Below are 11802 nucleotides of genomic sequence, written 5' to 3'. Positions count from 1 at the left end.
GTAACAGATCCTGTGGAATATTTTGAAACTTCAGATGGTTTTGCATGTTCATTGCTTCCAAGGTTGAGAAGATAGAAGTATTTTCCTTTGTCTATCAGCTTGTGTGTTCTAGTGGATTGGTTGTTATTACTCTGCATAAAGATTTATAAACAATTACAATATATTTGTGTGCGGTTAACTTTAAATACACAGTGTTCTCTGCAATACAGTAAATCAAAGCAGAAATTGAGAAGGTTTGTTGAAGCAAATGTACCAAATTCGAGTAACGTTTTGCTCTTTCACTGAAAGCATTTTTACTAGCCGCTTGAAGTACTGCTCATTCTTAATAGCCCATTCACTCTCCAAGTCCCAGTCAAGAAGTCCCTTATTGCTCTGTGCCTGTGAAACAGCAAGCGTGATGTAACGGAGACAGAGACAAAAGCTAAGCCATCCGCTATTATTGGATGAGATACCACAAATGTGTTAAAAAGACAAGAAGGAGACGGTAATTCATTTTAATAGAGGTATAAAATTAATTTCTTTGAACACAGTTAACTTTAACTTGAGTACATCTTCAACTAGAAAAAAAATCAGTTACCCATAACTTAATCAGAAACTTACTCCAAAATTCAGAGTGCAAAAGTCACCACTTTTTATTCTGTAATGAATTAATTTCTTAGCTCTAACAGACATTAAAAATTACCCTTTGAGCGTATCTTACCTTGTCAACGCTTTGCATGTGTGTAGTTTTTTCCTTCAGGTCTCTTCTGTTCATTTCAGAAGTAACTTCTGGACTTCTGAGCTAGAGTTGACTCCTTTCTTGACATAGAAAGTGCAAGTCATATAGGATTTGGGAGGATTTTATTTATTTATTTATTTAATATTTCTTGCTCCATTACCGTTTATATGACCCGTGAGTGTGAGGCAGTGAATCCAGAAAAAAAGCGTTGCCTGTTGGCACACCTCCGATTCCTTTGGGCAGTGACTTTTCCAGCTGGCATGGCGTGCCTTCCAGACTAACCTAACCCATTGAGGTTAGGTCTGTGGTGGCCTTGAGAGAGTTCTGGCTTTATATCCACAAGATTTTAACCCATGGAACCTGCTGTGAAAATGCTCTTAGAAGGTGGCCGTTGGTTGGTTGGACAGGGACTGACATCCCGTCTGCACTTCACATGGAGCAACGCTGGACAGCAGGGCTGGGACTGCTGCCTCAAAAATGCACGTTTTTCTCATTCATAGCTTTTGGACAAATATTTTCTCATGTCTAGCTGTCTTTGTTAAAACTAAGACGACATGTTTGTCATTGCATTGGTGGCCTTGAAAAGATTAAAATAGAGGTTCATGTGATGGTTTTATAAAGATCAGCTTTGGATCTTAATAAAAAGGGGGTTGCAATACTTGCAGAAGCATGTGAATGATTGAAATAACTGTCCTTGTTGGCAATTACCTTATTCTGCAATAACTAACGCACTGACAAATGGTGAATGATTGAAATAACTGTCCTTGTTGGCAATTACCTTATTCTGCAATAACTAACGCACTGACAAATGGTTTAATGATGACCACAAGGACTCTCCTGTCAAAGGTTTTTGCAGCCAGACATCTAAACTGCACATCAACTTTAAAATAGTTATTTAAATATCTCTTAGCAAAACATGGAAAACTTATTTGATCTACTATATATACAAAATTTTTAATCAAGGGGATAAAAAACCCATATTTTACATTGTAATTTTACGTGAAAAAGGATAATATGTATGCCATGAAATACCTGGACGTAAAGAATAAGTTAAATACATTGTTTCTCATATTGTTAGCAGAGATGTTACCTTTTGACCTTCCTTTTGAGATTTTTTAGACCATTTGATGCTTCTGATAATAGTTTAATATTACTTTCTTCACATTGATTAAATACACTTCATACATCACTGAACAATGAGTAACATTCAAATAAGGCTGTCCACTGAACTGCCTGCAAAAATGATAAAGTAAAAAATTAATCTCCAAAGTAAAGTCAAGCCTGAAATTGAAATCTTTGACGCATACATTTCATAATTAGTTCATTCTGCTATATCTAAAATGCAAATACAGTGCTCTTAAAATAATTCAGATCTTCTTGCATGGAGCGTTAATGAATTGTTCTAAGCTTCTGCACCTCTGACTTCAACAGGTTCTGGAGTCATTTGACTTTGTTATTATTTCCTTTGTTAAGTTGCTGGTTTTTTTTTTCTTATAAGGTTACTTAAAATAGTCCTCCTTATCTCTTGTGACGCTCTAACATTTTTTTCAGTCAGTGGATCCACGTGTCAAGGAAAATGAATTTCACAGAATATGTGCAGAACAAGGATATAGTCAAAAGTCTCCCCGTTGCTCCATTGCTACCCAGTTGTGACCAGTTTTTTAATGGTCTAACTGTTTGTAGGACTACTCTCTGAACCAGAACAGTGAAATTATCCTGTCATGGGAGGTTTTGTTGTTTTGGTTTGGTTTTTTTTTGCATGTGCGCATGCAAACCAATTTCCTTGGTGATGACAGCAGCATTAACCAGGTAGAAGAAGGTGTTTGAGAATAGGCAGGAATGTTGTTGCCATACCACGTCTTACCAGAAATCTTCTGGCAGGTACGATGCTCTGTTTGCATTCCCGCAGCAACGATCTTGAGTGGTAACATAAGAAATAGGACATATTTGTTGTTTTTTGGCTTTTCTAGGCTTAATTTGTGTGGAGGTTTCCAAGATCAAGTTTTGAACATATGTCCCTGAGTCTCGCTTAGATGTCTACATCATCCTCTGGATCTGGCTGAGTTCCCGTTTTATGTGGAAGTGCTGACTAGTTATCAGGCTAAAACCTTGCAAGATATTGGGAACTGAAGGGTTAAGTCATAGGTGGTAGCTGTTTTAAAGTAATAAGTAGATAGTAATATTCTTTGTGTGTCACTTCTAAGACAATTATTAGATTCAAGGGTGACAAAACTGCAAATAAATGATGCAAGTCTACTGATGAGCTGAAGGAAAACAAATCTTACATTTTACCTCAAAAGACATGGCCTTCTTCACCATGTAAAAATAAGTCTTCTGAAGGAAATGTAAAAATTCAGCTTGTGAATAAGGACGGTCGTCATTTCATAACATCTAAGAAAGAAAAAAAATTACTAAAAGAAATTTTTAATGCTTATGAAACATCAACACTCTCATATGTTCTGAGAAAGCCCATACATAAGCTGATTAAAGCAGAAAGGCAGAAGGCTGACTTCCACCCAGCTCTACGGTACAAGCGTGCGATCTTATTTATGTCTCTGTCTCTTATTTACCCTGGCTGTAAAACAAGCGTTTATTTCACGGATGTTCTCCTGCAACTTAACGAAACAGTGTTCAGGACCGTGGGGGAAAGCTACACGCAGCAGCCTGTATAAAAGTTGTCATCTTTTAAATATATGTGCAACTCTCGTAACGTCAGTAAGAGAAAAGGTAAGGATAACAGCAGAGCACAGGCACAGCAGGAAATTAGAACGAAAATACTTTACGGAGATAGATAAAATAGATTGAGGTCTCGCAATGTACACCTAGAATAATTCTATAATTTTGCTAGTGTCTGCGTTTCAGAAGTAGTCTTCAGGTCTGGGGTTTAGGATATAGACAGGGGAAAAAAGGTCTACATCTTTAAAAGTTCAGAAAGCGTTCTGGAGAATGTGAAGTTGGGATAAATGTTCAAAATTATCACACTTCCTTGAAAAAGCGGGATTCTCACTGATTTTTATGCAAAAATGCAAGTTCATTTTTGTCAATAATCTAGCAATGCCTTGTAGTGATCCTTTTTCAGCAGTAACAAAATAGTATTTAGTGACCACTGTATGTATCTTTGTATTCATAGCTAGGTATAGAAGTACAAGGCAAGTACGGCTGGAGCCAGGTTTTCTGTGGACAGATGTTCTACTGCTTTTGAAAAAGAAAAAATTAAATAAGGAGCTGGAGAAGAAATGGAAGAAATGGAACTAGAGGGAATGAAACAGGTATGATTTGGAATCAGGAGGGTTGCAGAAGACTGAAAAAGAACAGGAAGGATGAGGATGGGGAAGTTAGAGCGGAGACCTTTAATCAGAAAATCAGGGCCGGAATAAGAGTAAAAAGCGTTTTTGAGGGAACGGGTTAAACTTGCACTGAGTTTTGCTTTCCTCTTGTGAAACCCAGTTTGCTCCATCTCCTGCCCCATCAGATGTGTGTCTCCAAGAATTCAAAACCAAAGTTTCGAATGCAGATGATTTGAGTTTGAAAGACCCACAGTTCACCAAAATGCAGCCATATTTCTCTAGCCTTCTATACCTTCATATACTACTTGTATGTGACTTTCATTGGTTAAACAAGAATCCAGCACAACTTGACCTGAGAAGTCAGAAGTGTGTAAGCTAACTGGAATAAACCGTGGCTAAAGCAGAAGGCTGTAGACACCATACATCTTATTTGGAGTTGAAGGATGTTTGTTTTGCGTGGATTTTTTTGTTTTGTTTATTTTCTTGGCCATTAAAAGATTAAATGGTGAGCCTAAGTATCTGAGTGAAAAAAAAAAGAAAAAGGAAAATTTTAATATATAAAAATATAAAAGCCTTTCTTAGATATTGTGTATTAGAAATATTAGAAAGAGCACGTGTTAGAATAAGGTTATAATTCTTTCCAGGTTCTTCTGTATTGCAAATTCTAAACTGTTTCCACAAGAGTCACCTCAGGCCATTTGTTTCATTATAGCATCAAGGTAAAGAGTCAAGGATTTTGAAGTAACAGTGACAGCACTAAATGCACTGTTTTTCTCAGCAGTGCGATGGTTAGCCACCTCAACGGCTAATCTCTAACAATTACAGAAATCACCCTTTGCTCAATGACATGATTCCCATAAATCCTTAACCAACCCCATTATTGAAAAAATAAAAGCATTATGCTTGTTTCAGCAGTTTACCATGTAAGTTCATGGAAATTCATTACGCTAGTGTGAAGCAGGGATAGCCCAGCTTTTTCTGAAAAAAATTGAATTCTTGTAAGAGCAGAGGTACGCAGAGGGTGATGAAAATCAGTTGAAAAAACAGCAGCTGTAGAAAGCTGCTGCACTTACTGCATGGAGCAACAGATGGCGATATTTTCATACATGTTAGGAGAGTTAAATACCGTATCTCACTCTAATACAATTATAAATCATATATTGACAGTTATTGAAATCCAGCATAAAAATAGCTTTTCAGAAACTCAGTGCATCTGTCGCTTATGGATAAATGTTAATTTTAGAAGCAGATTATACTATAACTCCCCCCTCTTTTATATATCCAGAATCTAAACATAAAAACATCCTAAAGCCTTTCCCTGCTAAGGTCGCTCTCTGGGTTTAATTACTGCGTGGCCTTTGGGCCCAGAGGATGATATGATGTGAAAGAGCACCAGGAAAAAGGTGCTCCCCGAGGAACACTGTTAGTATAAGGGGTTTTACCTGTTTAGAAAAGATGCAGCACACAGGTCTGCGAAAGGTGCAGAGGATAATTTTGCTACTTGCCGAAAAAGACTCTATAAATTTCCTGTGCGGCAACTGCACATGTACTTGGCCTTTGCCTGTGAGCGGGAGGAGGTAGCTCTTAGCAAAATGAAAGACCTTGTCCTGGCTGCCAAGCCCTTGAAGTGCCCAGGGAAACACGCGGCGAGCTACGAGACCGTGACTTCCTCGAATATTCCCTGGTAGGTGCCTGTGTGAATTGCCATAATTTCGTCTGCCTTGCCCATAAACCAGGCCAACTGGGAGATCAATATTTTAGCCAGTTTTTCTCTAGTATTTAAAATTAATAAAAACGGAGCTTCTCCCGTCTCTAACATAGAGAGGACAGTAAATCATACGCGGGACTATTACTGCTCCTCGCTCAACGTCCTGCCACATCAGAAACTATACTGGGTTCTAGTTCCTAGAAAGGTGTGTTCATGCATTAACATAATACTATGGGGAAAAAGAATAAATTTATATACATATATACACACACATATATAAAAACTAATCCTTAGATTAAATCCTGGATGTCTTACAGAGAACCGAACTCTTGCCATTCATTGTAGAATACATATTTCATCACTTTGCATAAGATATAGAGATACCTTTTTCTTTTTTTTTTTATTTAAGCAATTCACATACAAAGTCAAACCATAAAGCAGGTTCTTGCTTTTTAAAAAACAAATACTCTTCGCAAGAACGTGTTGGTGAGTTTGATGATAAATGTGTATCCTCAAAAGACAGGAATGAAGAGTCATTTGGAGATGATGAACTGCTAAAACTCACAAGACAATGATATCTTTATATTTTCTTTGGAATATTTTCTCATCCACTTCCCTTTCCCCTGCTTTTTCTGTTTTTCTTTTTAAATCCAACCTTCCTGTTCTATCTCCTTGTCCACAAGTATGCATTATACTTACTTTTCTAATTTAGTTCTCATAAGGAAGTCAGAAAGCTGGGCCATAAAAAGCAGAGACTCTGAAGACTAATGTCTGCGTATAGCACTCAATATTTTAAGTTCACAGAGCATTTTATCAACCTGAAATTCAGCTGTTTATTCAGACCTCAACCAAAGCTCTCTGCAGGATTTAAGAAAGTGCAACGCAGCAGTTTGAGTTCAGGGACCAGCACATTATAAATCATGCCTTCCCAGGCCCTGTTCTGGGGAGTGTGGGATTCTGACCTGGTTGTTCGGACCGAGGTTACATGAGTGGCAAAGCCACCGGGTGGGAGGGCTCACACCGGCTGTGGGAAGAGTACGACGGTTGAAAGTGTTATGTTGGTTTGTGTTTTAAGACTTGGTGTTATGAACGCAAACCAGTTTTATTATTTCTTAGAAAATAAATGCAACTTTATAGATGGTTGTCCAGCTGTCCTTTATGGTGTTTGAGAAAGAATTGAGTTCGATGCTTTAATAGGTAGGGCCTCAATATTCTTCTGTCATTTCCTTACTTTATTAGCCACTATTTCCTGCAAAGAATCTCACAAATGAATTTGCAGAAAGCTAATGTGCTAGTCTAATGACGGATTGCTTTCAAGACTGATCTCAAGGAACTTTCTTCCCATCCAGTGAATGAATCCTAGTCATTCCGTAGCGGACCGTCGGACAGGTAGGTGACGTGCTGTTTGCTTTAAAGCTCTCCCAATATGAGGAATGATCTTAGGACCACAATACCATCAATTAAAAATACTATGCTGTTATAGAGGCTCAGATCAGTATTAATATAATAAGCCCAGACGCTGTGCCCTTCAAAAACAGAGAGAAAACATCAGCATGGATGCACCATTTGCCTTTAGTCACAGGGACCTACTAAACCTGCCCAAAATGCCAATAGTTTTGTAGATCGCTGTGCAGTTTACTGCTCTCTTTCTCTACTTCTTTCCCTTAAGAGATGGAATCCACAGCAGTAGCGTGACAGAAGATACATTACACCGGTCACTGGACCCATGAAGAGAGAAACTCTGTCTTTTTGCAGTAACAACAGAAATTCAAAGTAGGTTTCTTGAATAGAGAAAAGTGCTTGACTCCAAGAGCCACGTTCCCTTTGCATCTCCCGTAAATCAAAACAAGCCCACAGCACTGAAGATTTATATGTCCAGGACTATATTTTCAAGTTCTTCTATACTTTTCTGATAAACTAACTTTTCATTATATCTCAACTTGTACAACTATTTTGCGCGGAAACTAAAATCCAAAGAAAACTCAGCGGAGCTCACCTTTTTAATACTCATTTATTAATTTTAATAAGGAAATGCTTTTACTTCCCTGAACCCCTCTTGATTCTTACCCTCTCAAAAATAGAACCACGTGATCTTTCTCTTTTTTTTTCTTTTGTTTTTTTTTTTGCATCTGTAGGATCTGACATCCTTTTGTCTTCATGTCATAACTTTTTGTTTTTCAGAGACAATGCTCTATGGCTGTTATTACCAAAATATTGAATTTTGAGCTGGCTGTCTGCGTTGTATGAACTGTAGCACTGCAGAATCGCTGCTGCAATTGCGCTGCCGACGCCGTTCGTGTTTGGCGAGGGAAGCTGCCGTGGTCTTACACTCCCAGCCCTTCTGGTGGCCTCTTTTTGGGAAACTGAGTGTGGTTGGGTCGCTCTTTGCAGTCAACGTTAGTAAAAATGAATGTTACTAGAAATATCGGAATGTACATATAACATTAAGAAAAAAATGAACAATAAAAATTCTTTCTTGTTCACATCAGGCAGAAGCAGCTGTAATCTGTGTGCAATCAGGATGTAAAGAATAAGAATTAACTTGGTTAAAGTAGCTTCTCTCAAGTTAATGTGGGGAACAATGCTGCCGTCTCAAGCTGTTGATGTTTCTTTAATGTTATTATTTATCAGTGCTTGAGAAATGGTTTCTGATTAAACTATGTGCTGATAGACTCTAGAAACTGTTCCAGAAACTATTCTAGAAAATAATCTAGAAAATAACTAGCAGACATCTAACGATGTAATATAGGACTAAACTATCACTGGCTGATTACCTAGTCAGAGGTCTTACCTATTTTTTTATGCAAGAAAGGCACATACAACTTTTCTCCTTTGATTTTTGCAGCCATTTTTCAGGGGCCAAGTACGCGTTATCCGCCCGGGTGCAACGGCTGGTAAGTTTTCTTAGTGGAGTGAAAGACTGTTGTGAGAGGTGCCTGCTTTTCAAACGTGAGTAATTTGAAAGGATCGATGAATGCAAATTGTACTAATAGAGTGTGGGTTACTAGACAAATCTAGAACTATAGATGGATACTGGGGATAATGGACATGTTTGTGTCAACATGCAGATAGCATTTCTATTGCGGTTTAAAATAAACTGTGTTAAGGCATCACTCAATTTCTTCAGCTGTAAAAAGTGGTTGAGAAGAAAACCATAATCCACCTAATTACCAGAAGAAAAAAGATTTAACATTGAATTACTGCTATTTATTGTTAGGACATGTCACCAGATGAGCAACTTAATGTCGGCAATATATTCGATGACCAGAAAACCAACTGTGTATGAAAGAACTGAAGTGAGAACTCAAGGGTGTCCTGGTGTCCTTCAGGTGAGATGGGCGGATTTCTTGAAGCAAAGGCTACCATTTATGAGATATATATCTTTATGTAGAGATTCTTGTCCCAGCTGTTGTCATTGAACTAAATATACTTCATATGAGTTTTATATATTTATATTTGACCAATTTTGCATGTGTTATAACAACAGTGGAATTCCAAATGCTAGTTCTGTTGAAAAGAATGTAAATAATTACATAAAATAAATAATCAATTAAAGAACATTACGTTATAATCCACAGTTTGGAAATTATAAGCCAAGGCTTCACACATATTAGTTTTAAAATAAGATACGTATAAAGTTAAATGAGAGAGATGTGTACGGGTATCACACTTTTAATCTCTTCCCTGACTGATAAAACCATTCTGTATTTTCTAGTTCTGAATGTGTACAGTACCAACCACTTCTCTCAGTTTTTGTTTGACAGTAACCACTGTGCCATAAGGTAAAGACTGATCATTCTAGAAAAGTCTTTGCTTTTCAGGTACATGGTGTGCGCTTTTGCTTTTCCATAGCCGCTTCCTCTCAGTTGTTGCAGCAGTTCAACCTCACGGAGCTGAGGAATACTTCCGTGTGTGAGCACAGAGTTGTCTGAATCGTCCTCCTGTTTCTTTCACGCAGATAACTCGCGTTGCAAAACCTTTGTAAAATTTGTTCCTCGGTTTGGGATTAAAATAGTTTTAAGATTTCGTGCATTACAATAAAAGTCAGCGATGTTCATCTCGCTGAGCTCCTCTTCGTTCAGGCTAACTGAAGTCATTATATGCTCCGGTGGTTTTCAGGGGTGCTGGCTTTCATTTACTCATTAAATCAAATGGGAAGACTCACTTTTCCTCTTATTCTCCCCTTTGCTTTCAGCCTTTCATGGAGCAGCGACGTTATTAGTTGCTACAGATGTTTAATAGGTATCCTTCCTGTGCCTCAGCATTGGGAACAGGTGAGCTTGTCTTGCTTGACTGTATGTGCTTTATTGTACTGCACTCAGATGATTATTTCCAGTAAACAAACGCTTTGAAAATAAAACATAAAAATGGATGACTGAGAGAAAATCGTGCTGAAAAACAGGAACAGAGAAAAGGATACCGGAAAGAATACCAAATTTATGCTACCATGTATTGGGCTGCCATTTGAGCCAACCTTTCTCTTCTGGGGTTTTTATTTTCCAGTATGAATAAAGAACATTCTTTCTGATATAAATCAAGTAATTTGAAAACAATCAGCTACATTTTGCTGTAAAAATCTAAGATGGCATAAAGGAAATTACTTCCCTTTGATTTCCTTATACTGAATTAGGTTCTTTAGGCCTATATTAAGCTTGACAACGTTGTATAGATGACTAAAATGTTCTAATTTGGATGTCAGTTTCCAAAAGAAAGTGTGAGAAAAGGAAACGGCTTTAACTTCTGACTTCTCAAATCCTTTTGTTATCTACTGCCTCCAGTAACAGTCATTTTCTGTCCTTTTTGGTCTTGAAGTTCTACTAATTCAGCTTCATCTACCCTTAGATTAGTGGATTGATTTCCGAAGGTGTTTGCTGTATAAATTGGGATATGAGGGAGGCAGGAGGAAATCTGAGTTTTGCGATGTACGTGTGTGCAGGGTCTGGCTGGGATGGAGTCAGCTTTCTTCGTAGCAGCCCGTGTGGTGCCGCGTGTGAGCTTTGGGACCAGAGGGATATCCTGTGCCACAGAGCACCAGCAACAGAAACGGGGGAGAGTTTCTCCAAAGTGTTCATTGTGCGGAGACCGGGGGCGCATCAGTCTGCTGGTAGGAAGTGGTGAGTGATTGCTTTTGCATCACTTGATTTTGTGTTTGTTGGGGTTTTTTTTCTTCACTTAGAATAGTGTCTTTATCTCGACCCACGAGGTTTTTCTCACTTTCGCCCTTGCAATTCTCTGCCCCGTCCCGTTGGCTGGGTTTGAGTGAGCGACTGCCTGGGGGCTTAGCTGCTGGCTGGGGTCAACCCACCACAACGTGTTTCAGATGTGGTACAGCAGAAGAATATGAACTGTACCAACTTAAATTCCCTTTAGATTGACTTAGATTTACCTCTGAATTTGACCTAGTGATTTTTTTTTTTATTATTATTATTTTTTTTAGTCCTAAAGCAGTAGGTTGCATTTTGCAAAGTCCTAAATTCCATATGGTTATCTATTCAGATTTCACAGAACGGGCTGCCAGGCAAGATGAAGGTGGTGGTCAAATGGCTTTTCTATCCCTTGAGGGTCTGATGTAATTTTGAAACTATATAATTTTATACGCTAGTATTTTATTTAATTTCTGTTATTGTATAGTACTTAAAGAATGCTTTCCATGGTAGAAGCAGACTCTTCTACTGCAGAATAAAATATTGTGCCTTTGACAATAACAACTGAGAATACCAAGAAAAACTAGGAAGGGTTATGGTTTTTTTAGTGTAGTAATAGGATACGGTCCAGGGCACGGATCACAAGTATCTAACACAATGATTTAGGGTACCTGACAAATATTTCCTTCTTTTCTAGTCTGTAAAGACAGCCACCACTTGGTAATTGTGAAAATCTGGACACTGAAAATCTGTGACCTTCTGGGGAGACTCAAACAAGAAACATTTTAGGCCAGACTGTCTTTTCACTCCATCATGAAATTGTAACTCCTTCTAATCCCCCCACTTTATAACTTGTTGACATTTTTACATTTTCCTATCATAAGCAGAATTTTTTACTGTAGAAAATAGAAGGAATGCTCATTAATTTAGTGATGAACTGGGTAA

The 11802-nt window shown here is 38.0% G+C and overlaps 1 long non-coding RNA gene across 1 annotated transcript; it reads left to right on the top strand.

Moving 5' to 3' along the window:
• The first annotated feature begins 7026 nt into the window (after window positions 1-7026).
• On the top strand, window positions 7027-10811 carry LOC134515042 (uncharacterized). The gene is made up of 6 exons (XR_010070861.1): window positions 7027-7102; window positions 7383-7486; window positions 8559-8607; window positions 8931-9042; window positions 9909-9987; window positions 10650-10811. It is a non-coding gene; the product is annotated as an uncharacterized LOC134515042 (long non-coding RNA).
• The last annotated feature ends 991 nt before the right edge of the window (window positions 10812-11802 follow it).

Source organism: Chroicocephalus ridibundus, chromosome 4 (assembly GCF_963924245.1).
Source record: "Chroicocephalus ridibundus chromosome 4, bChrRid1.1, whole genome shotgun sequence".
Lineage (NCBI taxonomy): Eukaryota > Metazoa > Chordata > Aves > Charadriiformes > Laridae > Chroicocephalus > Chroicocephalus ridibundus.
The sequence above is the reverse complement of the archived record's forward strand: the minus strand, read 5'-3'. Positions and strand labels throughout refer to the sequence as shown.